The sequence below is a fragment of the Haemorhous mexicanus genome, chromosome 31 (assembly GCF_027477595.1).
Source record: "Haemorhous mexicanus isolate bHaeMex1 chromosome 31, bHaeMex1.pri, whole genome shotgun sequence".
NCBI classification, from domain to species: domain Eukaryota; kingdom Metazoa; phylum Chordata; class Aves; order Passeriformes; family Fringillidae; genus Haemorhous; species Haemorhous mexicanus.
Genome location: NC_082371.1, coordinates 572,006 through 599,733, shown reverse-complemented (window position 1 = coordinate 599,733; position 27,728 = coordinate 572,006). Strand labels below are relative to the sequence as shown.

The 27,728-nt window shown below is 49.5% G+C and overlaps 1 protein-coding gene, 1 long non-coding RNA gene and 1 pseudogene across 2 annotated transcripts in view; 1 reads left to right on the top strand and 2 right to left on the bottom strand.

The window, feature by feature from the left end:
- The window catches only part of LOC132340336 (Fc receptor-like protein 3), a 377,484-nt gene that overhangs the window by 153,806 nt on the left and 195,950 nt on the right, over positions 1 to 27,728 (bottom strand). The window lies entirely within an intron of this gene.
- Positions 231 to 14,302, bottom strand: LOC132340105 (Fc receptor-like protein 5; annotated as a pseudogene).
- Positions 17,140 to 18,283, top strand: LOC132340364 (uncharacterized). Its single transcript, XR_009489844.1, has 2 exons — positions 17,140 to 17,369; positions 17,776 to 18,283. It is a non-coding gene; the product is annotated as an uncharacterized LOC132340364 (long non-coding RNA).

Genomic DNA, 27,728 nt, shown 5'->3' with positions numbered 1-27,728 from the left:
GTGCCCTGAGTGTCACAGCACATCCTCATAGATGTCACAGGGGTCCCACTGTCCCTAGTAGGGTCCCAGCAGCTCCGCGTTGGTCGTTTCTAGACCCTGACGTGGGACAGGACCAGGGGACATCCATGGAGCCCTGAGAATGGCAACAGTTGTGGAGACCTGGGCAGGGGCGACACCTGTGGGCGACGTGTCCCCATGTCCCAGGTACTCAGCCCCTGCCCATTCAGTGATCACCACTGGGGGTCCAGCTCCTCCCCCTCCTCCGGGGGGGTCCTGTGGGGATAAGGGTGGTGTCTGGGGAGGGGGAAAGGGGGGTCCCAGCCCAAGCTCCCCACTCACCTGTCCTGAGGCTTCCTGGCAGCTGCAAGGTAATTGGGAGGGGGTGACTGTGGGGACCCCGGGACCCTTGAACCTTCCTGGGACCTCAGCAGCCCTGTTAGCGTTCAGGAACACATAATCACGAGAAATGATTATATGCAGGTGCTTTTATTGAAGAGCTCTGGGTGTCAGGGGTAAAGACCCAAATCTGACTCCGACATAGATTCAGGATGAACATACTTTTATACTCTACCGTTATATAACTTTCATGTTAATTATTAAACTTATATTGTTCAATCGTATACATAGATTTCAGCCAAGCACGGCCTCCTTAGATTAGGAACATACAGTTTCTCATGATTCTTCTTATGATTATACAATAATTATTTTTAATTGCTAAACAATCATAATGATAGTGGCGCCCTGGAAAATGCTAAGATAAACTCTGAAATGTTAAGCCTTGTGTTTTACCTGCATAAGTAGTATAATTGCTAGCTGAAATGATTGTTTAGTAATTAAAATAATTATTGTATAATCATAGGAAGAACAATGAGAAACTGTATGTTTCTTGTCTAAGGTGGCCATGCTTGGCTGAAATCTATGTATACTATAGAACAATGTAAGTTTAATAATTAACATGAAAGTTATATAACAGCAGAATATAAAAGCATGTCCATTCCGAACCTATGTCGGAGTCAGATATGGGTCTTTACCCCTGACACCCAGAGCTCTTCAATAAAAGCACCTGCATATAATCGTTTCTCGTGATTATGTGTTCCTGAACGTTAACATTTTTGGCGACCCAGATGGGACCCTCTGAGTTCTGCTGAGCGAGTTCGCAACACAAACAAGCTCCAGCCGGCACTGAGGGATTCTCAGGGAGCCCATCGGCCGCGACCGCCTCTGCCGCTCACAACGTCCCCAGGAGAGAGGTAAGGTGCTTTTATCTTGGTTTGGGTGCCTGCCAATAAGACGCAGCAAAAGCTACGTTTGGTTGGGCTAAGGAATTCCTGCTGGTATTGCCTAGGTGCCGTTCCGTAAGACAATCACGAAAGTGTTGCTGATTCGGCATTTGGTATTTTGGATGGAGAAACTCAAAGGGATTTTGGGCAGCAATGCCTCTATTCCACAAACTTCTCCTTTGGAGTGCTTCTTAGCACATTGAAAACCGGGTAATTTTGGGGAAGAATTGCATAAAGCTAAGTTGATTGATTATTGTAATACATGGTGGCCAGAATATTTCTTGGAGAATGGCGAAAAATGGCCAAAATATGTGACTTTGCAATAAAGCACCATTTCACAGTTAATGTCGTTTGGTAAGCAAGAAGGAAAATGGGATGAGTTTCCGTATGTTGATTTGTTTTTCTATTTACGGGAAAAGCCAGAATGGCAGGATGAATGTGGATTAAAGGTGGTTAGAGCGTCTGCAAGTGACAAGTGTGGGGTTTGTGAGAAACGTTGTCTAAAACACTTGGCGTTGAAAGAAAGTCTGAGTAGGGAAAATTATGCAGATATTGATTTATGCAGGTAGCTCCAATAAGACCAAGGGAGCACAGCCCTACCCCACCTGCTTCATCTGTCCCTATCCCACTGCCTTTCCCTACCTCACCTGATCCTGGACCTGTCTCATCTAGTACACCTTTCCCTCTTTTTTCTCCTCTCCCATCGTCACCTGATCTCTCTTCCTCGGAAGATGAGGAAAACCTAACTGTGATAGAAAGGAGGGGGAGAGATGCAAGTGAAAAAAATAGCAATAGTAACAAATCAACGACCCCAGTAGCCCACAGAACCCGAAGCCGGTCAAACCTTGCCCCGGTTGTGGAAAGAAAAGACATAGGCAGACAAAAACGGACCGTGATTGCCCCCTTGCGACAAGGTGTAGGAGCAGAAGGGCCAGTGTATGTAAAAGTGCCCTTTTCTCCTGCAGATTTAATTATTTGGAAACAGTCAGCTGGAACTTATAGAGAAAACCCTGATAAGGTGGCACGGGTAGTAAAAATGATCATGAAAACTCAGAATCCTGACTGGGATGATATGCAAGTGTCCTAGGTTGACTTAATATTAGATACATTAATGGATTCCTCCGAGAAAGAAATGGTACTTAAAGCAGCCAAAGAAAGGGCAAGTGAGGATATCAGAAATGGGCTCGTAACAGGAAATTTAGATCTCAATTTTCCAACTGAGGATCCAAAATGGGACCCTAATTTACTTTGTGATATGAGAAGACTACAGAAATATCAGGAGTAGATCCAAATAGGAGTTCAGAATGCTGTGCCCAAAACCATAAATTGGTCTAAACTATATGAAGTTCGCAGGAAAAGAAAGAATCTCCCACTGCGTTTTTTGAGAGGCTTAAGGAGGCAGCAAGGAAATACACAGATCTCCAAATAGACACAGAACAAGCAAAGGTTCAGCTCTCTCTCATATTCTTGGGACAATCACAAGACGATATTCGGAAGAAATTGCAAAAATTAGATGGGGAGGAATTAAGGAATCTGGATAAGCTACTTGAGGTAGCCTGGAAGGTATATAATAATCGCGAAAGAGAAGCTAGTAAAAGGCAACAGCAAAATCTTTTGGCAGTAGTACAAGGAAAAGGTAACCCAAATTTCAGGGGACATGGCAGAGGTAGTCGTGGTAGAGGACCAATTATGCAAGGGTTAAGCCTAAATCAATGTGCGTATTGCAAGCGGGAGGGGCATTGGAAGAGAGAGTGCCCAAACAACCGGTTTCACCAGGGCAATCAGTTCCAGCAGGAAAACATTGCCAAGGCGATGGTGTTAGGTGAATATAACAGCTGACTAGATGTGGAACCCGTAAAACAGGTTAAAGAACCTGTCATAACTATACAGCTAGGGCATAAGGAAGTCAAATTTCTAGTAGATACTGGAGCTACCTATTCTGTGCTGAATGATCTACAAGGAAAAATTGGAAATAAGCAAACAACAATAGTTGGGGCTACAGGGAAGGAGGAAAATCAGCCATTCTTGCAACCCCTAGATTTGTGCTTTGGGAACAAGACTTTAATGCATGAATTCCTATATGTACCTGAGTGTCCAATTCCGCTTTTAGGGAGAGATCTGCTGGCGAAACTTGATGCAGTAATAACCTTTGAAAACGGGGAACATGTAATGAAAATACCTGAATCAAAGACGGGACAGATTTTAATGATCAAAGAAAAAACAGTTCCCTCTATCCCTAGGGAGGTAGAAGATGCAGTGATTCCTTATGTATGGGAAATGGATATACCAGGGAAATCTAAATTGGCACAACCAGTGCATGTAGAGTTAAAGGAAGCGGCAAGGGCTGTACAAATCAAACAGTATCCCATAAAATCAGAAGCATGGCAAGGAATAGTAAAGACTATTGAGAAATTCTTGAAGTACCATATTTTAGAAGAATGTGAATCAGAATTTAACACACCAATATTTCCAGTAAAGAAACCAAATGGTGAATATAGATTAGTGCAGGATTTGAGAGCAATAAATAAAATAACAAAAGCCATTTATCCAGTGGTAAGAAATCCCTACACATTGCTAACATCCGTAAAGGAAATATATAAATGGTTTACTGTAATTGATTTAAAAGATGCCCTTTTTCTGCATTCCCCTTGACAAAGAAAGTAGGAAACTGTTTGCCTTTGAGTGGGAAAACCCAGAGAACAGAAGAAAGACCCAGCTCACCTGGACACGATTACCACAAGGTTTAAGAACAGTCCGACCTTATTTGGAAACCAACTGGCAAAGGAGCTGGAAATTTGGACCGAAAATGGGCAAGTACCAAGAGACCAATACCTATTGTTGCAGTATGTTGATGATATACTAATAGCTACAGAAGAAAAAGCAACCTGTATAAAGGTAACCAATGAGATTTTGAATTCACTGGGAATGGGAGGTTACCAAGTATCCAGAGGAAAGGCACAAATTGCCCAACAGACTGTGATCTACCTGGGATGTGAAATTTCACAAGGGCAACGAAAACTAGGTACTAACCGTATCCAAGCTATCTGTGCTATTGCAGAGCCCCAGAACTTACATGAGCTGCGAGTCTTCCTCGGGATGGCAGGATGGTGTCGCTTGTGGATCATGGACTATGGACTGATTGTGAAACCCCTGTACGAAGCTCAGAAAACGCAGCCATTCACCTGGGGCAAGCCACAGAAGGAAGCCTTCCTAAAACTAAAAGAGGCACTGACGACTGCTCCAGCATTAGGGTTACCTGATCTGTCTAAAGATTTTCAGCTGTTTGTACATGAAAGGCTACGCCTAGCACTAGGAGTCCTGACCCAACGTCTGGGAAGCTGGAAAAGGCCAGTGGGCTACTTTTCCGAACAACTTGACAACATAAGTGCGGGGTGGCCTCCATGTCTGCAGGCGGTCGCAGCCACTGTAATGCTGATACAAGAAGCCAGGAAGCTTACTATGGGAAGACACATAGATGTCTATGTACCACACATGGTAACCACTGTCTTAGAACAGAAGAGGGGCCATTGACTATCTCCAAGCAGATGATAAAATTCCAGGTAGTCCTGACTGAGCAGGATGATGTCACATTAAAAACAACTAACCTTTTGAATCCAGCTTTGTTCCTAGGTACCACAACTGAAGAAGGCCCATTGGAACATGACTGTGTAGAGGTAATAGAGTACACCTATTCAGCAAGAGAAGACTTGAAAGACGTCCCACTAGAGCAGCCAGAGTGGGAGCTATTTACAATGGAAGCAGCTTCGTGGAAAATGGAACCAGATACGCCGGATATGCGGTAACAACAGTCAGCACAGTAGTGGCAGCAAAGCTATTACCACCAAATAGATCTGCCCAGAAGGCAGAACTGGTTGCTCTAACCAGAGCACTAGAATTAAGTGAAGTGAAAAAGGTAAATATATGGACTGACTCAAAATATGCCTTTGGAGTGGTGCATGTACACGGAGCACTGTGGAAAGAAAGGGGTTTATTGTCTTCTCGAGGTACGCACATTAAACACCAAGATGCAGTCCTGCAATTGATAAAAGCAGTACAAAAACCTGAGCAAGTGGCAATTATACACTGTAAAGCACACCAATCAGGAAACTCCAAAATCTGTGAAGGAAATCGAAAGGCAGACTGGGCAGCCCGACAGGTTGCTCGAGAGGTGCAAACAACAATGGCATTGATACCTTCAAAGCTCAATATATCCCAATTTAATCTGCCTCCAAAACCAAGATATTCAGTAGAAGATGAGAGACTGGCATGTTTACTAAATGCACAAAAGAACTCGGAAGGATGGTATTTGACTGCACAAGGACAAATAGTGGTACCCCCCTTGATAATGAGAGAAGTTCTACAAATTAAACATAACGAATGTCATTGGGGTGCAAAGGCATTGGTAAAATTGCTAAAGCAGAGTTTAATTTCGGTACGGATGTTAACAATGGCAAAATCAGTCATGTCAAAAATGTGATATCTGCTTGAAAAACAACCCAGTGGCTAGGCGACAGGCACAGCTAGGAAGAATTCAGATAGGAATAGAGCTAGGAGACTATTGGCAGGTAGATTTTGTAGAATTGCCAAGAACTCGAGGATACAAATACCTGTTAGTAGGGCTTGACACATTTTCTGGATGGCCAGAAGCCCTTCCCTGTTGCACAAACCAAGCAAAAGAAACAGTTAAGTGGTTACTACAGGAAATTATTCCCAGGTTCGGGGTAACCCTAGGGGTATCATCAGATAGGGGGCCCCATTTCATAGCTACAGTAGTAAAAGAAGTAGGTAGATTGCTGGGGATAACTTGGGACCTCCACACACCACGGAGACGCCAGTCAAGTGGACAGGTAGAGAGAATGAATCAGACACTAAAGAGGCAAATCAGTAAAATATGCCAAGAAGCCAAGCTGCAGTGGCCCCAGGCTTTGCCAATAGCACTGTTGAGGATTAGGATAAAACCTAGGAGAGGGATGTCAGTCAGTCCTTATGAGATATTGTATGGGAAACCATATGAATCTCCTGAGCCTAACCCTAATGTACATATTACAGGAAAACAGGAAGTGTATAATTATGTTCTGTCTCTTGGGAAAACTTTAGCTCGGCTCTGGAGCATCCTCGTGTGGAATAGACCAATAACTCTTGAGAACCCAGTTCATAATATACTTCCAGGAGATGAGGTGTACATTAAAAACTGGAACAAAGAACCGCTGAAAGAAAAGTGGAATGGACCCTATCAGGTACTGCTGACCACCTTTACAGCAGTGAAAGTAGCCGGCGTGGACCCCTGGATTCACTATACCCGAGTGAAGAAAGTCCATTCTGGATCACGGACTGTGTAAACTGTGGAACCAAGACTGCAGATAAGATGTGTTTAATTACTTTGAGAATGCTATTAGTAATTGTGCTAATGTTATGGTCATTAATGTGTTTGAGATGTGGAATGCAAAAGGATCAACTAACCACTCTTCATTCTAGAAAGAAGAGAGAGGCAGAAACACAAGTGATAAAAATTTCTATCGCAGTTCGAGCTGAGAATGTAATGATTGGATTAGTCAAAGATTTTGCCAAAATACAAAACACCAGTAGAATAACTGCCTGTCTGCCAATACCAAAGGCAGCAGGAGACCCAGTAAATTGGGGGATCATAACATCAAAACTACCTGAAATACAAAAGAACAAAACAATTGCATGCAAACAGGTACCCAAGTCGAGACAGGTGGTCAAGGAAACTTGGGAGAAAGTAGGAACATGGATGAGACCTATGAGCCAGAAAGACTGTATTCTAAGTGATGGCATACTAGGAACCCCTTTGGGACAGTCGGGAGGCACCACACAATGGCAATGCTATTTGCCACACTATAAAAAGATCATAGAAAATGTTACAGAAACCACTCTGGTATGGAAGTGTGAGGCCGAGGATCAGAAAGATCAGCTAGAGCCTTGGGACAGTGCGTGGTCTGTGAGTATACTTCAAAAATTCCAATATATGGCAAACACCCCTTGGTGTATTAAGTAGGAAGGTTCTGAGAATGAAACACATCCAGCAGTAACATACACTGCCACTAGTAGCAGAACGTGGGCAGACGTTGGTGGGCATGCAATAAAACTTATGACTGCACTTCTGATAAGGCAGAGATAAAACAGATGCCACCCCTGGCAGCAGCCCTACAGATTGGTTGTGCTTGCAGAGGGATCAAACATAAACAAGGCAAAATGAATTGTAAAGTAGTTGTAGAATGTACCAGGAGTACAATTAAAAGTCCAGGACAATTTGTATGGGCAACAAGCGATGGTACCTGGACAACACATCTGGACATCACTGTTTGGTTTCTTTACTGGAAATATTATGTCCTAACCTATTTCACAGATTCTATGTCTAGTCAGCTGCTATATTCTCCCAACACCATTGCCTTTGTAACATTTTCCTGCTGGAACTGATTGCCTTGGTGAAACCGGTCTGGTTTCAACAGAGAGGCTTTGGAAGAGATCTCTCTTCCTATGCCTCCCCCTTTTGCAATACGCACATTGATTTAGGCTTAACCCTTGCATAACTGGTCCCCTACCATGACTACCTCTGCCACGTCCCTTAAAATTTGGGTTCTCTTTTCCTTGTATTACTGCCAAAAGATTTTGCTGCTGTCTTTTACTAGCGGATCTTTCGCGATTATTATATACCTTCCAGGCTACCTTCAGGATTCTGAGTTTTCATAACCATTTTTACTACTCTTGACACCTTATCAGGGTTTTCTCTATAAGTTCCAGCTGACTGTTTCCAAATAATTAAATCTGCGGGTGAAAAAGGCGCCTTTATAAACACTGGCCCTTCTGCTCCTACACCTTGTCACAAGGGGGCAATCATGATCCATTTTTGTCTGCCTATGTCTTTTCTTTCCAAAACAGGGGCAAGGTTTGACTGGCTTCGGGTTCTGTGGGCTACTGGGGTCGTTGATTTATTACTATTGCTATCTTTTTCACTTGCATCTCTCCCCCTCCTTTCTATCACAGTTGGGTTTTGCTCATCTTTTGAAGAAGAGGGATCAGGTGACGATGGGAGAGGAGAAAAAAGAGGGAAAGGTGTACTAGATGAGACAGGTCCAGGATCAGGTGAGGTAGGGAAAGGCAGTGGGATAGGGACAGAGGAAGCAGGTGGGGTAGGGCTGGGTTCTCTTGGTCTTATTGGAACTACCTGTAAATCAATATCTGCATAATTTTCCCTACTCAGACTTTCTTTCAACGCCAAGTGTTTTAGACAACGTTTCTCACAAACCCCACACTTGTCACTTGCAGACGCTCTAACCACCTTTAATCCACATTCATCCTGCCATTCTGGCTTTTCCCGTAAATAGAAAAACAAATCAACATACGGAAACTCATCCCATTTTCCTTCTTGCTTACCAAACGACATTAACTGTGAAATGGTGCTTTATTGCAAAGTCACGTATTTTGGCCATTTTTCGCCATTCCCCAAGACATATTCTGGCCACCATGTATTACAATAATTAATCAACTTAACTTTATGCAATTCTTCCCCAAAGTTACCCTATTTGCAATGTGCTAAGAAGCACTCCAAAGGAGAAGTTTGTGGAATAGAGGCATTGCTGCCCAAAATCCCTTTGAGTTTCTCCATCCAAAAATATACCTCAAATGCTGACCCTGCAACGCTTTCGCGGTTGTCTTACGGAACGGCGCCTAGGCAATACCAGCAGGAATTCCTTAGCCCAACCAAACGTAGCTTTTGCTGCGTCTTATTGGCAGGCACCCAAACCAAGATAAAAGCACCTTACCTCTCTCCCGGGGACGTTGCGAGTGGCAGAGGCGGTCGCGGCTGATGGGCTCCCCGAGAATCCCTCGGTGCCGGCTGGAGTGTGATCAAGTCGCTGTCATGGTTTGAGCTAGGCGAAATGCTAGTGCTGCTATGACAATACTTCTTCTCTTGGTATATACTGTGAGATGATATCAGAGACAGAGCAGAGCAGGCTCCAACTTACGATTGAAAGGAAAAAAAACTGTATTAACTTAAAACTACAGGGAAAAACACACAGAACACAGAATGAAAACTTCCTAAATTTCTTCCTCTTTCCCCTACTAAATTTCTTAATTCCGTTACCACTCTTTAGATAATCAATTCTCAATTCTTCGAGAAGAGAGAAGTCCCTCTTGCACCACAGACTTTACTCAAGAAACAGTCGAAACTGCTCGTGTTTCTGTGTCACGTGTGGCACCGCCTGGAGAATATTTTGCCATTGTGACTTCTTTTTTCTATGTCCAGTGCTCTCGCCATTGCACATAGACTAGAGCTGCTTCTAGAGTTTTTCCCTTTAAGGATGCTTTGTCCAGTTTTAAAAAAGAGCACAGCTCTTCTCTTCTTGGGACACTTGTCCTCTCCAAATTTCACCCCCTGGGGCTGAAGGGTCTCCTGAACAGAGATCATCTTCTTCTTCTTTTTTTTCGAAGACGGAGAGCACTACCACTACCCTCCTCACCCATGGTCTCTGTTCACACACTTTCACGTCACCGCACTCTCTTAGCTCTGAGCCATTGCCTCCCCCTAGAATGCAGTTTCTGTGTCACAGGAACTGAAGAGTTCTGTCTATAGCTATCTAAGAAAAGTCCAGCCAAAAGCCACTCTATCATCTCTATTCACCTAGGATTCTTCTCAACTTCTCTCAATCTCACCAACTCCAAGAAGAATCAGCATTTGCAAAGTTTCCATCATCTCAAGAATAGTTAAAAGTCCCAAGCTCTGCCAGTTCAGTTCATGAACTCCCATGGCTGGCTGCCCTGCTGGGCACCCCTTCCCCCCCCCCTTCTCCTTCACTCCAGCTCGCTATCACAGGCACAAGCTGCTTTCTCTCTCTCTCTCCCTCCGGTGGGGGGGAGAAATGGGAGATAGCTGCCCGAAGCCCTCGCAGTGCTCCTCCACCCTTCGGCTCAGGCCTGGCCTACCTCCCTCCGGCTGCATGGCTTCCCTCCCCCCTGCCCAGCTCGGAGCTGGGCAGGGGGAGGTCTCTTCTTGTCCAAGACCAGAACTCAAAAGAAACTTCCCCTGAGAGTTCACAGCTTTTAACCCCCTGTGTTCTCAGAGGCGTATCTATGCCCTCAGTAGACAAACGAGGTGCCAATATTAAAATTTGAACACTGATTAGCGTGACCACGCTATCCCAAAAAAACTAATTTCTTTTCAAACCACGAACTCACTCAGCAGAACTCACAGGGTCCCATCTGGGTCGCCAAAAATGTTAGCGCTCAGGAACACATAATAACGAGAAATGATTATATGCAGGTGCTTTTATTGAAGAGCTCTGGGTGTCAGGGGTATAAACCCAAATATGACTCCGACATAGGTTCGGAATGGATATGCTTTTATATTCTGCTGTTATATAACTTTCATGTTAATTATTAAACTTGTATTGTTCAATCGTATACATAGATTTCAGCCAAGCACAGCCTCCTTAGATTAGGAACATACAGTTTCTCATGATTCTTCTCATGATTATACAATAATTATTTTTAATTGCTAAACAATCCTCACATCTAACAATTATATAATTTATCATACTTCTTACCAGGCGCAACACAAAGCTTAACATTTCAGAGTCTATCTCAACATTTTTCCAGGGCCCCACTATCAGTCCCAACTACCCACAGGACCCGCAAATCCCCACTACAGCCCTGATTACCATCGTAACCCTGATTCCACCCCAGACACCAGGCACCCCTGAACCCCCCAGAATGCCTGCAGCACCACAGGGCCTCAAATACCCTGAGTGTCCTAGACCATCTGAGCCCCCAAAAGCCCAAGCCTGATAGAGAGGGGCATCCCCCAAACACCCCCAGGATCCCAAAGTGAACCCTCAACATCCCTGCACGGCCCTCCAAGAACTCCCCAAACCAAACCCTGCTTTAGCTCCCAGTGTCAGCCCAATGTTCCTCAAAGCCCACTCGGGTATGGCCCTGGAGTCCAACCAAGACCCTCCAAAATCCCCCCACATCCCCCAGGACCCCTAGCTGAGGTCACCGTGGGCTCAGTTTCCTTCAGCTCAGGAGTGCTGGGTGCTGCTGATCTCTGCCCCCACTATGGAGGCTTCTCCTCACTCCAGGACCCCCAACCCCCCCATTGTCACCCACCCCGGCAGTGCCACCAGTGACAGCTCCCGATGACAGCCAGGAGCAGGAGCAGGAACAGGAGGGTCCTGCCGACATTCACAGCCACTGCTGGGGACACAGGGGGACACACTAAGGTCACCCTGAAGCCTGGGGGTCCTGAAAACCCCAGTGATGCCATGTGACCCCCACCTGTGATCCAGGGTGAGCAAGATGTCACCTTCAGGGCTAGCTCATGGCTGAGTGCCCAGAACACATGGTGCCCGTCCTGTCCCAGCTGGTTGGTGGCCACGCACTGGTAGGTACCCGAATGTCCCACATTGATGTCCCTGAGCTCCAGGAGGGGACTGCCAGGCACCTCCTTCCCGTTGTGCAGCCAGGTGAAGGTGACAGGGGCTGAGCCCACCTGCACTGAGCAGCACAGGGTCACAGGGTCACCTGACCACACTTGGTGTGACTGAAGGTGATGGCTGCATTGGCCATGGGCACTGTGGGGACAGAGAAGAGGCTGGCACCTGGTGAAGTGGGATGGGGGTGCCAAGGCCCGAGGGTCTCACTCACCCAGGATGGTGACATACTGGGCGACACTCTCGGCCACGATGTCCCCGATGCTGATCCGGCACTGGTACTGGCCACTGTCATTATTCCCAATGTGCCGCAGCTCCAGGCGGAGGCCAGTACCCAGCGGTGCCCCCGAGCCCTCCCAGTGACAGGAGAAGGACAGGGGACTTGTCCCTGTGGCCACTATCCTCTCAGCACCAGGCAGTCCCCCAGTGCCACCTGTCCCCCAGGAGGCTGTACCGAAGGGACACCACTGAGTGCAAGACCCCAGTGGGGGGACACAGGAGGGATTGGGGACATGGGGGCAGTGGGGAACACCAGGGAGCTGTGAAGGACTCAGGGAGGGGTAGAATTCGAGGGGGGGGGGATCCCCGTGAGGAAGAAGGGGGCCCAGAGATGTAGGGGGAGGCTTGGAAAGGGGTGGAAGGGACCCCCAGGAAGGATGGGAGATTCAGTGAGGGAACACATGGAGAGAGTTGAAGAGAGCCATTTTGAAGGTTTTGGGGACCCAGATGGGGGTGGTGGGACATATGGAGAATGGAGAGGTGCACCTAGGGAGTGGTGACAGGATCTGGTGAGGGATGCAGGCACCAGGGAAGGTGATGGAAGGAGCCAGGGAGAGACCGGGGAAGGCAGGGCAGCATGCAGAGAGTTCAGAAAGGATGGGGGACCCGAGAAGGCTGTGGGGGGTCCCCATGCCCATCCCCGCACACACTGCGCACCGTAATGCAGAGCTGGGCACTGCTCTTCCTCATGGCCCCACCCTCGCAGCACACCTGGCAGCTCTAATTCCCTGAGTGGGAGACCCCCATGGCAGGCACCAGCAGCTGCAGGGACCCCTGCTGGCCCCCTACCACCTGCCCGTCCCAGTAGAATACGTGCAGGAGGGGGACTTGGGGCTGCAGGTGGCTGGGGGTGCTGAGGCAGCTGAGAGTATCTGGGGGACCCCTCGGTGGGCTCAGGGGGACCCTCCAGCACCAGCACAGGGAAAAGCTCAGGGCAGGAGATGGGAGAGGGATTTGTGACCCTGAGTCCCTGGGGAGGGATTGTGGGGGTGTCAGGGTGCTGGCTGTGGGGTACTCACTGTACACTGTCACTGTCACCGGCACCTACTCCTTCCATCCCCATGATACCTTGGAGTCCACCCAGTCTCTGCAGCTGTCATGGCCTCTGTGGTTCAGCTGCAGAGAGGACAGAAACAGCTCAGTCCCATCCCTAAACAACTGCAGTTCCTTCTCCTCGTGGTAGAATGACACTCAGGTCAACGAATTATCCCGCCAGACCTGGCAGTGCAGTGTCACCGTGTTCTCCTCCAGTAGCACCCCTGCCAGCACCTGCAGCACCAAATGCCCTGGGACACAAGTGGGACCAGTCACACTGGAGGAGACCCGATGTGATCAGAACCCCCCCATTGGGTCACACCCAGTGCACCAGCAATCCCCAATTACAGCACAGGGGTACCCCTGTACTGGTATGCTCTGGAATGTCCCCAGAGTAGGGAACAGGCTCTGATCACACCAGGAGGTGACCCATGGAGTGGAGCCCACCCAGTGCCCTTGTGGTCCTCACAGGTGCCAGACTGGGGACACCCAAAACTCCCTCACCATCTAAGACTCTCACGGGAGTGCTGAGACCGGTGCTGGGTCTGTCACACTGGTAGGTGCCTTTCCTGGTGACACTGACGTGGTCGCATCCCTCCTGCCCCCAGCGTCACCCGTCTTTGTACCAGGTGGTGGCACTGGAGGTCCCCGAGCCCTCGCAGGTCAGTGCCATCCAGTCCCGCAGCACCGCTAGGCTTCAGGGGGGCTCCATGAGGAGCTGGGTGGTCTGGGCACCTGCAGGTGACAGGGCACACCAGCCTGCCAGGGCCAGCGTGGGACTGGGGACAGTGGGGTGGGGATATGGCATCCCCCGAGGACTCACCAGTGAGGCTGAGGGTCTGGGCTGAAAGGGAGAAGAGAGCCTGGGTTGGGGTGGAACAGCGAAGAGAGTGACACCTGGGGTACAGTGAGTGGGGGCTGTCCCCAAACTGTCATTGCGTGGCATGGATCCCTTTGGGACAGGGACATCCCCACACAACCCCCATCTTGCTCAGGCTGGACACTGTGACACACCATGCTGGCACAGGTCAACCCACCAGCTTCAAGATGCCTACCCAAATCCCTGTCCCCAAAGCCACCCCACAATCCCAGTTACCTCATGAACTGGCTCTGCTGCTTTTGGGGGACCTCAGGAGACCCCACAGACCCCCTGTGCCCCCTTCCCACTGGTCTCTTCCTCACCAGGGGCCATCCCTGGGTGTCAGGCCCCTGCCCGAGGCACTCACCCCACCAGAGCAGCACCACCTTCCCAGCCATCCAAGTGTCCCTGGCCATGCGGGCTGACTGTCACTTGCTGACAGGGCCAGCTGTCCCCTGGGTGGCAGCCTTTTGGTCAGGGTGTGTAGGGAAGACATTCTGTGCTGTTTTTGTGAGCTAGCAAAGGCCTCCAGAAGATAAGGAAGCCCTATATCTCTCCTGAAGGAAGATGCCAAGGTTGTCACCATGGAGACAGGATGAAGGAGAGAAAGTCAAGCGATATGGACTCTGGCTAGCGCACAGAGTGACATGGCTCCCTAATAACCTACTGGGAACTTTGTTTCTCTTATATGACCAATGAATGTGTATGCTGGATGGGTGTGTCTTGAAAAGTATAAAAGCAACATTGCAAAAATAAATCACGTTCTCTTGCACCTTTGATGGAGTCGTGTACTTTTGTACCGTGATGAACTCTATTATGACAAGGCTGGAAGGAAGAGAGGTTGTTATTAATAAAAAGAGTTACTCTTTTTTTTTTTTTTTTAAAGGGTTGCAGAGTTACAAGTTAAGTTGGGAGCTGGCTGCTGGCCCAAGAAGGTTCTTTGTTGGCTGAATGTTGTAATCATCTATTAAGTATCAGACGTTAACCCTCTATTGTTGAGAATCTTCTTTTTGTATCAGTACCACCCCACCTGGAGCCAAGTTGATAGCCCTTTTTTTGGACAGTGCAAGGAGGAGATATTGGAGTCCATGCAAATTACCTCAAGCCCAGAGTGCAACAGGAGAGGACCCCCACCACACTACCCAAAAAAAAACCCCAAAGCAGCAAGCCAATATAGAATTAAGAGATCAAAGTAGTGTCTGGACATCAGGGGCAAGAGTCCAGAGCCTGCAGAGATGCTGAGAACGAGGGTTGCCCCTCACAATGACCTAAGAAGATGTCAGTTGGAGCCAGGACCTGCCGGGGTCTCTCTCTCTCTCTCTAGCTGGTCAGAGTGACTCCGAGAAAAGTTCGAAAGTTTCTTTTCCCAGGCTGGTGCTTGAAGAAGGAGTCAGAGCTCTTAATTTCTTTGGTCTCAAGGTTGTTTATTGCATCTTACCTATAAAATTCTTTCTCCCTGTCCAGCCGAGATCCGTTCAGCAGGACAGTCAGAGGCACACCACCCACCCCCATGGCAGTGTTATCTTTATATACTACAAACTACATGTACAATATTTACAATTATTTTCTAATACCTATCATCTATATTAGACAGTGAGTTTCTACTCTAGACCAATCTAAAAGTGCCAACATCACCAGGCAAGATGGAGGTAGAGAAGAGGAAGAAAGGCTAAACACGCCCAAATCCCTCCATCTTGTCCCCAGAAACCCCTATACCAAAAATCCTAAAACTTACATTTACACTCCGTTATTATTTTATTCTTACACTATTTACACTATTGTTGCTTTTATCTCTTTCTATAAAAGTGACAATTTGCTCCGTGGTTTGTAATCGAACCTACTGGTGTTCTGAGCTGTGTGCCAGGGTCTCCGAGCCCCCTGAGTACCTGGCAAGAGTACCAAGAAACTCTGGACTCCCAGAGGGATGTCCTGAGTTACGACAAGGACCCTGGATGGCAGGCTGAGGAAGTGGAGCATGGGGTATACCTCATTGCTTTTGCGAGGTTGGGACCCCCAGCTCTGACCCCTAGTGGACAGAGCTGCACTTTCCTCCTCCTCCGAGCCACTCCTGGGAGTGACGACAGCGAAACCGCGGACCTGTCCAGCCTCCCAACCTTGAGTTAATCACTTTTAATAAAGGCATTAAAAGGAGAAAGATCTTCTGCCCTGTTTATTTCAGAGGTCACGTCTCATCCTCATGTGTAGATGGCACCAGGTAAGGGCAGAGTAGGGACAGGATGGGGACAAGGCTGGGTAGGACAAGGTGGGAAATGGAGCTCCCAGGACTGGGGGGCTCAGAGGCTTTAGTGAGCCAGGGATGGGGGGGACCATGGGAATGGGGATCCCTGGGGCTGGGGGGACTCAAGGATAGGAGTCCCAGGGGAATGTGGGCTCCAGGGATTTGGGGTCATGGCATGGGGGTCCAGGGATTGGGAGATCCTGTGATCATAGGGGGGTCCTGTGAGTATCAAGGTCCTGGGGGAAGGAGGATTTCAGGGGATGGAATGAACAGGAGAGGGTTCCTTGGAAATGGGGATCCTGGGGAATAGCAGCACTTGGATAGGATTGCCAGGGAGGGGGAACATAAGGAAGGGATTTTCCATGGTTGGGCTCCCAAAGGAATGGGGGTGCCAGGGATGGGCAGTGGCTGGGTGGGTCTCTGGATCGCAGCTCCTTCCACAGGGTGCCTCAGATACTGGGGTGACCCAGAGCCCAGCAAAGGCCCGGCAAGGTGCCGGTGGACTGGGGATCACCCCAGGGAGATTCTGAGTGCTCTGAGTCTGTGTGCCCCTAGCTCCCAGGGGCTTTCCCCTCTCTTCATTTCCATTTCCTTCCTTTGATCCCTCAATTTCACAATCCACCAGTTTGTGCCTTCACGATCCTGGGGAACTCCTGAGCAGAAAATGGCCTGAGGGAAGCCTAGGGTGGGGGAAGCAGGGGTGAGGGGTCTGCAGGGAGGGCTGGGGAGGCTGTGGGGGATGGGGGTGTCCAGCTATGCCTCCCAACACTTTCACTTTCTCTCTCCTGCAGCAGAAGGAAGAGGCCGTTTGTGCTGAGTGTCACATGGTGGGGGGAGCGGGTTCTGTCCTGGGAGGGCACATCCAGGGGGTTCCAGTCCTGGGGAGGTGCTGTCCCAGGGGGGACACATGCTGGCCAAGGGGGTCCTGTCCTGGGGCATGGCAGCTCTGGGGGCTGTCCAGACTTCTCCATTCTTCCTCATCCCCTGCAGGATCTGAGATGGCAAGAGCAGCTGAGAAATGGAAAACCAGACAGGAAGGAGCTCCCAAACTCTGCTCCTTGAAGCCAGTGGCCATCCAAGGGTGGGGCCCAGCCATGGCCCAGCCCCACTGCACAGGGATGGCCATTGCCCAGCCCTGCTGGACAAGTCCAAGGTGGCAGCCAGGACCTGAGGGTCCCCCTTGCACCCTTGGCTTTGATTCTGGCAGCTTTAGAGCTGCTGCAAAGGTGAGAATTCTGTGGGGGAAAAGGCCCGTGGTTTGCTCAGCCCTGCAAGAAGCACAAATCCCAAAGGGAGCCTAAGGAGTGGGTCTGTGAGGGCCTTTGATGGTTTTCAGAGCAGGGCTGGCTGGAAACACCCTCTGCAAGGCCAGCTGTGGGGGAACCAGTCCGGAAATGCAGCAATTGATGATATTGTTCCTCTTGGCAAGGGTCTGAGAGAGCCCCACTAGTGCAAATCTGTTATGAGTAAAAAAAGAGTTACCCATTTTTTTAAAAACAAACTGTAAAGTTTAAAAAGCTGGGAACTGATCGCTGGCCAAGAGTTCTTTTGTCAGTTAAATGTTGTAATCACCTGTTGAGTATCATTGAGTATCGCCATTTAACTGTATTATGGAGGATTCTTCTTTTTCAGTACCACCCTTGCCTGCTGCTGAGAAGATGAGAAGATGGCAATTCCCCCCCGGAAGGTGGGGAGGGAGAGGGAGAATTTGCACCTCAGGAGACATGCAAATTTAACTCAAAACCCAGACTACACTGGGACAAGAAGCCCACCAAATCCTGGAAAATACCCCAAAAGAGACGAGCCAAAGCAGCATTGAGAGGTCAGGGTGGTGTTTGTACAGCAGGAGGGAGGTCTAAAGCTGGCAGAGATGCTAAGAACATCAGTCACTCCTTGCCCTGATTCAAACGAAGTGAGTTGGACCCAGGACCCCCTGGACCGACAAGCCGAACTGAACCCGGGGTATATCCCCACTGCCCTAGCAAGGACAGAAATCCCGACTCTGCTCCTTGTGAACAGAGCTGCACAAATCCTCCTCTTCCGAGTCACTGCTGGGAGCAGCAGCAGGAATCTGTGGACCTGCCTACCCCCCCATTTTGAGCTGATCACTTTTAATAAAGGCATTAAAAAGGAGAAAGAATTCCTGCCCTGTTCATTTCAAAATCTCACACCGATGTGCTCAACAACCTGGCTGGAACCCTCCTCCTCCATTCTCTCTCAAACCTGCAGCCCTTTGGTACTTCCAGAATGAATAATTGGGTTCTGGCTTGGCTGCCAGACAAGAGGGAAAAGTGAGGAAATATGGAGCACGGGCTCTACCCCGCGGTTGTGGTGGGGCTGTGGGGAATGACCCTGTCTGGATTCCAGGTGGCCCCAAAGCTTCTCCATCCCTGCCCTCCTCACCTGCACAGGGCATGGGGGATAGACAGGGCTCTGACCCGCCCTTGCCCCACCCCTTCCAGGGTAACACATCGTAACAATGGCTTCGGACACGCTGTCACAGTCGGTTTGGACAGTCACGGGCTGTCCCGGCACTCGCAGCACAATGGCAGCTGGCCCCCTTCCTGGTGCTCTGGGACCACCATTGCAGTCCCTCCTTTCAACAGATCCCACCCCAGGGTCTCTGCTCCCCTGCTGTCTTGGGGTCTCCCCTCCACCATTTCGCTCCCTCCACGCTCAGGGCTCCCCAGTGGGGTCCTGGTCCCTCCATCCCAGCCCCTCCCACAAGCTTCCCCCCGCCCCTCACCCCCCCCCCCCCACCACCGGTCCTGACAGCCCTGCCCCCGACAGTGCCGGGGCCATCACTGGCAGAGGCTACCGGGATCCTGCAGGATGAGACGTTCCTCGGGCTGCCCCAGCTGAGCAGGGCCTGGCTCCCTCAAGCTGTCCTTGCTCACAGTACTCAGGCTCCAGCAGCCCCAGGCTGTTCCTTCAGGATGTGCTGACCACTCCCGGAGCACTGCCCTTTGATGAGAATGAGCCCAGGAGCACCCGAATGATCCCCAAGGCCTGGGATGATTCAGGTGCTCCCGGGCGCTGATGCTGTTGAGTCAGGGATGGAAAGAAAGACTCCAGACTTCAGGTGGATCAGAAGGCTCAAGAAGAATCTTTTTTAGCAAGAAGCAGTGAGCTTTATAGTCTCACTATACTCTTGCTAAGTGGGACTGGATTGGTCTCAAAGTAGAAAACATCTCACAATATTGGTGCCTATGAATAGCACGCTGTGAAGAACCGTAACTATAAACAATGGTTACAGAAGGAGAGATAATTGTTTGAATTCTTTTGATTCTAAGATTCCCAGGCTAAGTCTGGGAGAAATTGTCTCTGTTCTTACTTCAACTGAACTGAGGATATCCACAATTCCCCTTTTCATTTAAAGGAGGAGGCAGTGTTTGTAATCTCCTGAGAGAGCCCTTGCAGGAAAGAGAACAAACACAGCTCCAGAGGTTTACCAGCTATCCATCAAAACCTCAATCAAAATTGGCTCAGGACAGTCGAAGAGATCTCATACTATAAACTTTCTACCATTACATTCTTTTAATAAACTTAACTATTAAAACATTGTTACTCTGCTTGTAGCAGAGGCAGTCTAACTTGTCAACACCAATTTCCCAGTGTGAGTTGATGCCGACATGACAGAGAAGAAGGTATTAATAAACACGTGCACAAAATCAGATCAGCCAAATTTGACAAGATGAGCAACATCTGTTTGCCACAGCTGCAAGGCCTTTAGGCCTCTGTGGTTTATCCCAGCCTCTAAGGTGCTGCAGGTCAAGTCGTGGTTGGCATTCATTGAAATTGCTTTTTGCAGAGTTTGTGCACTTTGATAGAAGAACTGTAGTATATGATATAGATAACTCATGCTTTGGAAATTGTATAAAAATGATAAAGATCCAACCATGCATCTGACCCCCATGGCCAGAAGCAGGGCTTTTTATTTTCAAAAGATTTCCTGGACTCGCCCAGATAAAATCATGACCATTAACGAGTGAATGAGTCTTTCCTGGGCAATCAGCGACCATCTCCCAAGAATGTCCAGAACATTCACCAAACAAGACCTGGGAGAGATTACATTGGAAAACGGCGACGTCCTGTCTACATCTGAAAGGAAGACCATTTTGAGGAGCCCAGACAGCCATCCAAGCCTATGGACTGACTTTTGTACTGGACTGAATTCGTATAGTTCCCACTATACATATGTAGGAAATTATAGAAATCTTAAGTAATTTCTGCTCCAGGCAGAATAAACTCTGTATAAGCTGGATACCTGGAGCAGTTGGTGTGACACTCTGGGGAGACGCCGACACTACATTGGTTCGACCCAAGTTCACCCAGCATCAAAGTCCGGGGTTGACGCTGTCTTGGCAGTGGTGGTTTTTTAATATTCTATTTTTGGTTGTCGATCTAATAAATTTATAAAATTTTTTATGCATTTGGCTGATGATTCAATCATTTATAACAAGAACCATGCAAGGCTTTTGGCCTATGCAGTCATGTCCTCAGTGAACAACTCAAGTGATATAAATGAACTCAGGTCTGAATTGCATCCCCAAAGTTTTCAAAACAATTGTGTGTGTCTGCTGCATAAGCAGAATTTGACCAAATTCAGACACTTAAGAAAATGCTGGAAAGCCATGTCAACAGCCTTTAATACAACCAGGCCGAGCCTAACTTATGACGTTCCGGTGCTCCAAGCAGTCTATGAAGATGATGCCGTTTTTTTGGATCAGGAAGGCCAGCAGCAGCAGCAGCAGCAGCGGGTCTCTGAACCCTGCAGCGCTGGGCGGCCGAGGCCCAGGTCCTGGTGGACAGGCCAAGGAGCCCAGACCCCGCTCGTGGGGCGGGGTCTTCATTTTCACAGCCCGCCCCCACCATGCTGCCGCTGTCCCGGCACTTCCTCCGGCATTCCGCCCCTCCCCTGGCAGAAAGGGAGGAAGGGTTGGAGGAGTGGCCAAATGCCTCCTCTTCCCCCCACTCTTTCCAGGGCCACCGGTCCGTGTTGGCAAATGGGAAGGAGAGGTTTTTCTGGAAATATGAAATTTCTCCCTGCCTTTGGGGTTCTTGGCACCACCCACATCTGCCCAGGACAAGCGGGTGATCCGCGCTCCCTCCTGCGCCTCCCTCCCCCACAATACAAGTGATGGTCCCGCTGTCTGATTCGCAGCACCACCCCCATCCCCCCGGGGCGGGAGACCAGCGGCAGGATTCTCAGAAACCATCTCTCCCGCCTCGCAGATGGGAGCGTGGGGGGGGCCAAGGTGCCCCAAGCCCTGGGGGGAGCCCCACGGGCCAAGGGTACCTCCTGTCCAACAGAGAGTTGGTTCCAGGAAAACATTGGTCCCCAGAAAAGCACCGAGTTTCAGAGTTCTCAGTTTTTTTGGCACCCGCAGTCAATTGTCGAGAGGTGTCTCCTCTGCAGAACAGGCTGGTGTCTTCTTTCGCTGTCTCTGAAAGAGAGATATGGGTTGGGACTGTCCGAGGAAAGGTGAAGGGAGACTGGGCTGAAAGAGACTGGGCTGGTTACAGGCTCCAATGCAGGTGGCAAAGCACAGAACGGAGCCTCTGCAGAGTGAAACCGCTGCAGGGGCAGGCTGCGAAGCGGAGAGAGTAGCGGCTCCCAGCATGGCGGTGGCAGCCACCACAGATTGCAGAGGTTCTTTCCCTGCAGCTGGCACTGGCGGGTCCCTCTGCGCATGTCTGAAACTGTACTCACACCCCTGTCTGCTTGGTGATCACGATGTGGGTGTACAGCATCTCCCCCTCATCTGGAAGGGCCCGAGGGATCCAGTGGGGCCCTGAGAGAATAAAGAGGATGTAAGGGAGGGAATGTGAGGTCTTGGGGGTTGGTGTAAAACAGGAGAGTGTGGTTTGAGCCCCTCACTCACCTTTCCTGGTTCTTTCTGGCAGCTACAAATGAAAAACGGGAGGGGTGACTGCAGGGTCCACAGTGCCCTGACCCTTCTCAGGATTCCTGAATCCCCACCAGACCCTAAAATTCCCCCAGGACCCCCAAGCATCCCTGAAACCCCCACCAGAATTCATGAACCACCCCAGTGCCCCTGACTGTGAAAAATGTGTATTTTATGATCAGCTTTTCGCGAATATTAAAATGAATATTATATGTGTTAGAAATTAATGCTGTATTAATTCTCTTCAGTAGTGTGTTAAATATAGTTTTAGGTTATAAAAATTGTTAAAATAGAAACTATGCTATGTAGGATACTTTTTTTAAAGAAAGGACTTTCAGTGAGATAGCAGCCACAGAACACCTAAATCTTTCAGAGAAAAAGAATTTATTGCCTGTTGTGGTGTGAAGCTCTGCTTCCTCCTTGTTTCCCCCCTGCCCTCTTCCTAATTGCTGTCTGTCAAGTTCCACATTCCAGCTAGGGCATTGTGTTATTGGCAGAAGTTCAAAAGATGCCTTTCAGACCTGGAGTCTTTGGCCTGTCCAGGTGTCATTGTCCCCTGAAACCCTCTCTCTCCCACCTGGTTGGTGGCTCACCTATCCTCTCCCTCCCACCTCCCTGTGAGTTTAAAAGGTGCTGGAAACATGCAGTCGGGCTCTGTTGGAACTGTACTGAGATTCAGAACTGTGTCACCTTGGAATAAACTCTGGATTTAACTCTCCGGCAGAACATGCTCTTTTTCTCTTCACCATCGCCTGAACTATTTCCACTAGAGGTAAACTGAGTTTCTACTTCGTATGGGTCTATTCCAAGTGCCTGCCTGCAACTGCCTGCGAGCTTAAGGTGTCTCTGAGGAGAAATATCCCCAGCAGTCATCTCTAGCACAGTGCAATCAATAATTGCCCTCTTATCAGAAGAAAGAATTTCTTACCGCCTCGAAGGCCCTGTTAGGATTAGGAGGAAGAAGTTGATGAAGAGCAGGCCGAATCCTTTGTTTGAATGGAATTTATGCATCATGTATGAAGTGTATAAATATGCAACAGGCTGTTGTTTAACACCTTTGTTAACAGGTGTCCTTTCTCGGGCTTGTGCTGCCCAGAAAAAGGTACCCGGACAGCCGTAACTCTTTGTTTTTATTGTCTCATATTGTCTTAATTCAAATTGTCTAAATTATTTTTACTCTAATTGTATTATTATTTTTATAACTATTTTATTACTATTGAATCTTTAAAATTTTAAAAAACAAGTGATTGGTGTTTTTCACATCAGATATAATATTGCCCAATTTGTGCTTCATTTTCATCTGAGAAACCTTTCAGAAAGAATCCTCCCCAACTCCCCCTTTTACAGCAGGATGGGACGGGGTAGTGGGAGGGGGAATGGGGAAGCCCTGGGTGTACTGCAAGCACTGTGGGGAGAGAATGGGGCAGTCACTGAGGGTACTTGGGCACTTGGATGGGGCTGGGGAGCCCCTGCAGGTATGAGCAAAGGGATGGGGGAGCCCTTGGGGGTAGTGGGAGAGGAAATAGGGAGCACAGTGTTTTGCAGAGACAAATGAAACTCCACAACTTTGTGATAGTTGTAATGCAGGTATGTTTATCACAGCGCTGGACACGTGGAGATTACTCTCCTTAAAAGACGTGCACCTCTGGGAACTCCAGATCCTTTTTCATCCCCCTCTCAAATACATATGCATGCAATTTCACAATAGGTTTATACATATTCATTTTTACAAATTTCACGAGAAACTTGCCGCTAATTCTTCTTTATCAGAAAGAATTCCTAGGTCAGGTTGACCTGCTCTCACAGCTGTCTCTCTGTCTCCCCCCCTTATCTCTATCCTTTGGCTGGAGCAGTTTCTCTGAGCCTAGGCTTTTTACAAGAACAGGCAGTCAGACTAAACAGCTACGTTTTCAAGTTACAGACTTAACTCAAAGATGTACAGTTTACCTAAATCAAAATGGATTTCTACTCTGGAAAATTTCCAGTCTGTCTCTGAACCTGACATGTCCCCACTCAGTGTCGGGAATACGGCACCTGAAGTGTGACCCCTGCGAGCCCTTGGGAAGGTGCCCAGGACTGGGCAGTGCTCTCTGTCCCCACAGGAAGCCCTGAAAAAGGCACAGATCAAGGAGCAGAGAAGAGCAGAGCTGGAGGACAAGAGGGACCATCGGAGAGACGTGGAGGAGGAGCTGCAGCATCAGGAGCAGAAGCTGCTGCAGTGGGCGATGAGGATGAGGCTGGAGCAGGAGGAAGACGTGCGGGAACTGAACGCGGTAGGGCCGGCGCTCCCCTCTGTCACCTGGCACTGCTGAGCCTCCCCTGCTCCTTGTGCTCCCAGGCTCTTCCTCTCCTTCCCTGACCCTCCCTGCTCCCTGTGTCCCAGTGTGGCTCTGAGCCACAGACACCTCTTGTCCCCACAGCTGTTCCTCAATGCCAAGTGCAACATGATCTGGGACAAGCAAGTCCTGGAGAAGCGGATGATCCACAAAGAACTGGTGGAGGAGGAGAAGCGCCTGGACAAGATGTTGAAAGTGGAGCAGGAGAAGGGCATGGAGGTCCAGGAGGAGCTGGAGCGCCAGAGGAAGCAGGAGCTGATGAGGTGGGCAGAAGGCTCCCTCTTCCCCATGGAGGCATCTGGCCCATTCCAACCACACCAGCCCTGTCCATGCCAGGGTTCCCACAATGGGGAGCAGGATGGAGCCACAGGAAACCCTTCTGCTCTCGTATTTCCAGAGCCCGGCAGGACATTGTGAAACAGATGGAGCAGAATGCAGAGGAGTGGGCGCTGAGGGCTGAGGAGCTGTACCAGGAGGGCCAGAGGCAGCTGGAGCGACTGGAGCAGATGAAGAGGGAGGATTGGAAGGTGGGAGCAGGGAATGGGGGGTGCAGGGAAGTTTCCACCTGGCTGTAAAGGGATTGGCAGAGCTGGATCAGCCACACTCAGGGAGTGGGGGAAGCAGCCAGAAGAATCAGAGCCCTGGTCCCTTGGGGATATTGTGACATCCCAGGGAGGTGGCCCAAAGCCTCCCTGCCCTGAGTGAGGAGGAGGAAGGAGCACTCGGCTTGGTGGTCTCCAACCCTGCATGGCATTTCCAGGCCTGGGAGCAGAAACAGGGGCAAATCCATGCTGATACTAAATGTTTCAGCGTGGAGAGCCAGAGGCTGAAGGATCAACAGCAGGAGCAGGAGAGGCTAGAGGAGGACTGGGTGTGGGAGTAGGAGCAGCAGAAGACTGTAAGTGCAGCAGACTCCTGACGGGATGGGCAGGGGCTGCAGGAGCTGTCCTGGGGCTCTGTCCCATCGTGGGGCTCTGTCCCATCCTGAGACTCTGTCCCCTATAAGAGCACTAGGCTGCCTTGGAAGAGGAGAAGCAACAACTGCACCTGGAGAAGAAGGAGCTGGCCTGGCTTAGGGCCACACAGGAGCAGGCCCAGGCCTGGCAGGCAGAGCAGGTGAGTGGCCTAGGCACAGATGGTGTGCTCCCCTGCCACTGTCCCTGTCCCCAGACTGGCAAAAGGGCAGCGCCCTTGGAGGTGGGGGTTTGAAGGACCAGCCCCTGGAGCCAGGGGATGGCCTGGAGCTGGGCCAGCAGAGCCAAAGCCACAGCCAAGGGCTTTCATAGCTGTGCCTGAGGGAAGCCCAGCACTGTCCCCTATTTGGGCAGGATGCTCTGTGGGCCAAGAGGAACCAAGAGGTCGCAAACCAGGAATGGCGACGGTGGGAGCTGCAGAAGGCACGGAACAAGGCTGAGCTGGAGCAGCAGCTGAAGCAGGATCAGCTGGAGCAGTTGGCCCAGAAGGAGCAGTACCTGATCATGCAGGTGCAGCAAGACCACCAGGAATTCCAGAGGGTGCTCAGGTGAGGCACACAGGAACAAGACATGGCTGAAGTGGTGGCCAGGGTGCTCCCAGTTCCAGCTGATGGCTCTGGTGGCTCCAGTGCCAGCCCAGGTGCTGTGCCAGGTGTGGGGGGCTGTGGCAGGGTCCCTGAGGCAGCCCGGCTCTCCCACAGGGCCCATCAGGAGCAGCCGGAGTGGGAGAAGCTGGAGCAGGAGCAGAGGGAGCTCCGGCAGTGCGCCCATGCCGAAGATCTCCGGCGGCAGATCCAGGAGCTGCAGCAGCGGCGGCAGAGGGAGCGGGCGGCCGTCATTGAGGAGGTCCGGCGGCGGCAGCAGGAGGTCCGGCAGCGCAGCCAGCACCTCGCCCAGTTCAGGCAGCAGAAGGTGCAGGAGTTCAGGTCAGGGGCTGCTAGTGCTGCTTCCCTGGGCTCCTTGGGCTCCCCAAGTCCTTCATGGTGTCCCATCCTGGGCCACCTTCCAGCTCCCTCTGCATCCTCGGCAAATGGGACCTGCTGTGGGGCCACGGTCCCAGATCCACCCAGAGCCTGATGGATTCTTTCCTCTTCAGAGCCACCAGAATTCCTGACAAATATTTTGCCCAGGTGGAGTGCAGGGCCAGGAGCTGAGCCAGCAGAGCCCCCTCCTAGGCCTAGCCCCACCAGGAACCAGCTTGGATTCCCCACGGATTTGGGTCTCCGTTTCCATTGTCCTGGGTTACAAAGTGGGGTGTACCCAAGCAGTGTGTTCTCCTCCCAACTCCACTATGAAAAAAGTGTGTTTTATGATTGGCTTTTAGCAAATACTGAAATGAATATTATATGTGTTGTGTTAGAAAGTAATGCTGTATTAATTCTCTTAAGCAGTGTGTTAAATATAGTTTTAGGTTATAAGAAAATGTTAAAATAGAAACAATGCTATGTAGGATACTTTTTTTCCTAAAGAAAGGACTCACACTGAGGTAGGAGCCACAGGACACCTAAATCTTTCAGAGAAAGAAATTTTTACCCCATTATCAGGAGAACCTAACTTCTTCCCACCTTGCTCAGGCAGGACGACTCTGACTCCCTTAGGATTAAGAGGAAGAAGTTGACACTGACCAGACAGAATCATGTATTTGAATGGAATTTATGCAAAATGTATGAGATGTATGAATATGCAACAGGTTATTGTTTTTAAGGGTTAATCCTCTGTTAACGTGCGTCATTTTTCGGGCTTATGCTGAAAAAGGTACCTGGACATCTGTAACTCTTTGTTTCTATTGTCTCATATTGTTGTAATTCAAATTGTCCAAATTATTATTACTCTAGTTGTATTACTATTTTTATAACCATTTTAATACTATCAAGCTTTAAAAATTTAAAAAACCCCAAGTGATTGGCGTTTTTCACATCCACCATCCTGATGGACTGTGAATGGGTGGGTCACTCCCTGCAGCTGCCCAGTGCACAGCCTGAGCCCTCAGCCTGCAGGCTGGGTGTTCCATAAGGGAAGGAGGCAAACCCTGCAGGTAGTGCTGGTTTGTCTTTCCAAAGTGACACTGTCCCTGTGAGCAGCCTGTAGAGACCTAGGACATCAAGGATTCCCCAGAGCATCCCATGAGTCATATGAATACATAATTCCACTGTGAAATTCCCTGCCCTGGGGAGGTACTGAACATTTCTGCCTGAATCTGACCTTATGTAATCTGGGCTCTTTGGGGACTTGGGACACCAGCATTGCTCAAGGGACCCAGGGGAGGACCAGATCTTCCACAGGAGGACCAGACCTTCCACAGAACCACTGCTTTTGACAAGACTGCAACCATCACTTCAACAGGACTTAATCCATCACCCTGACGG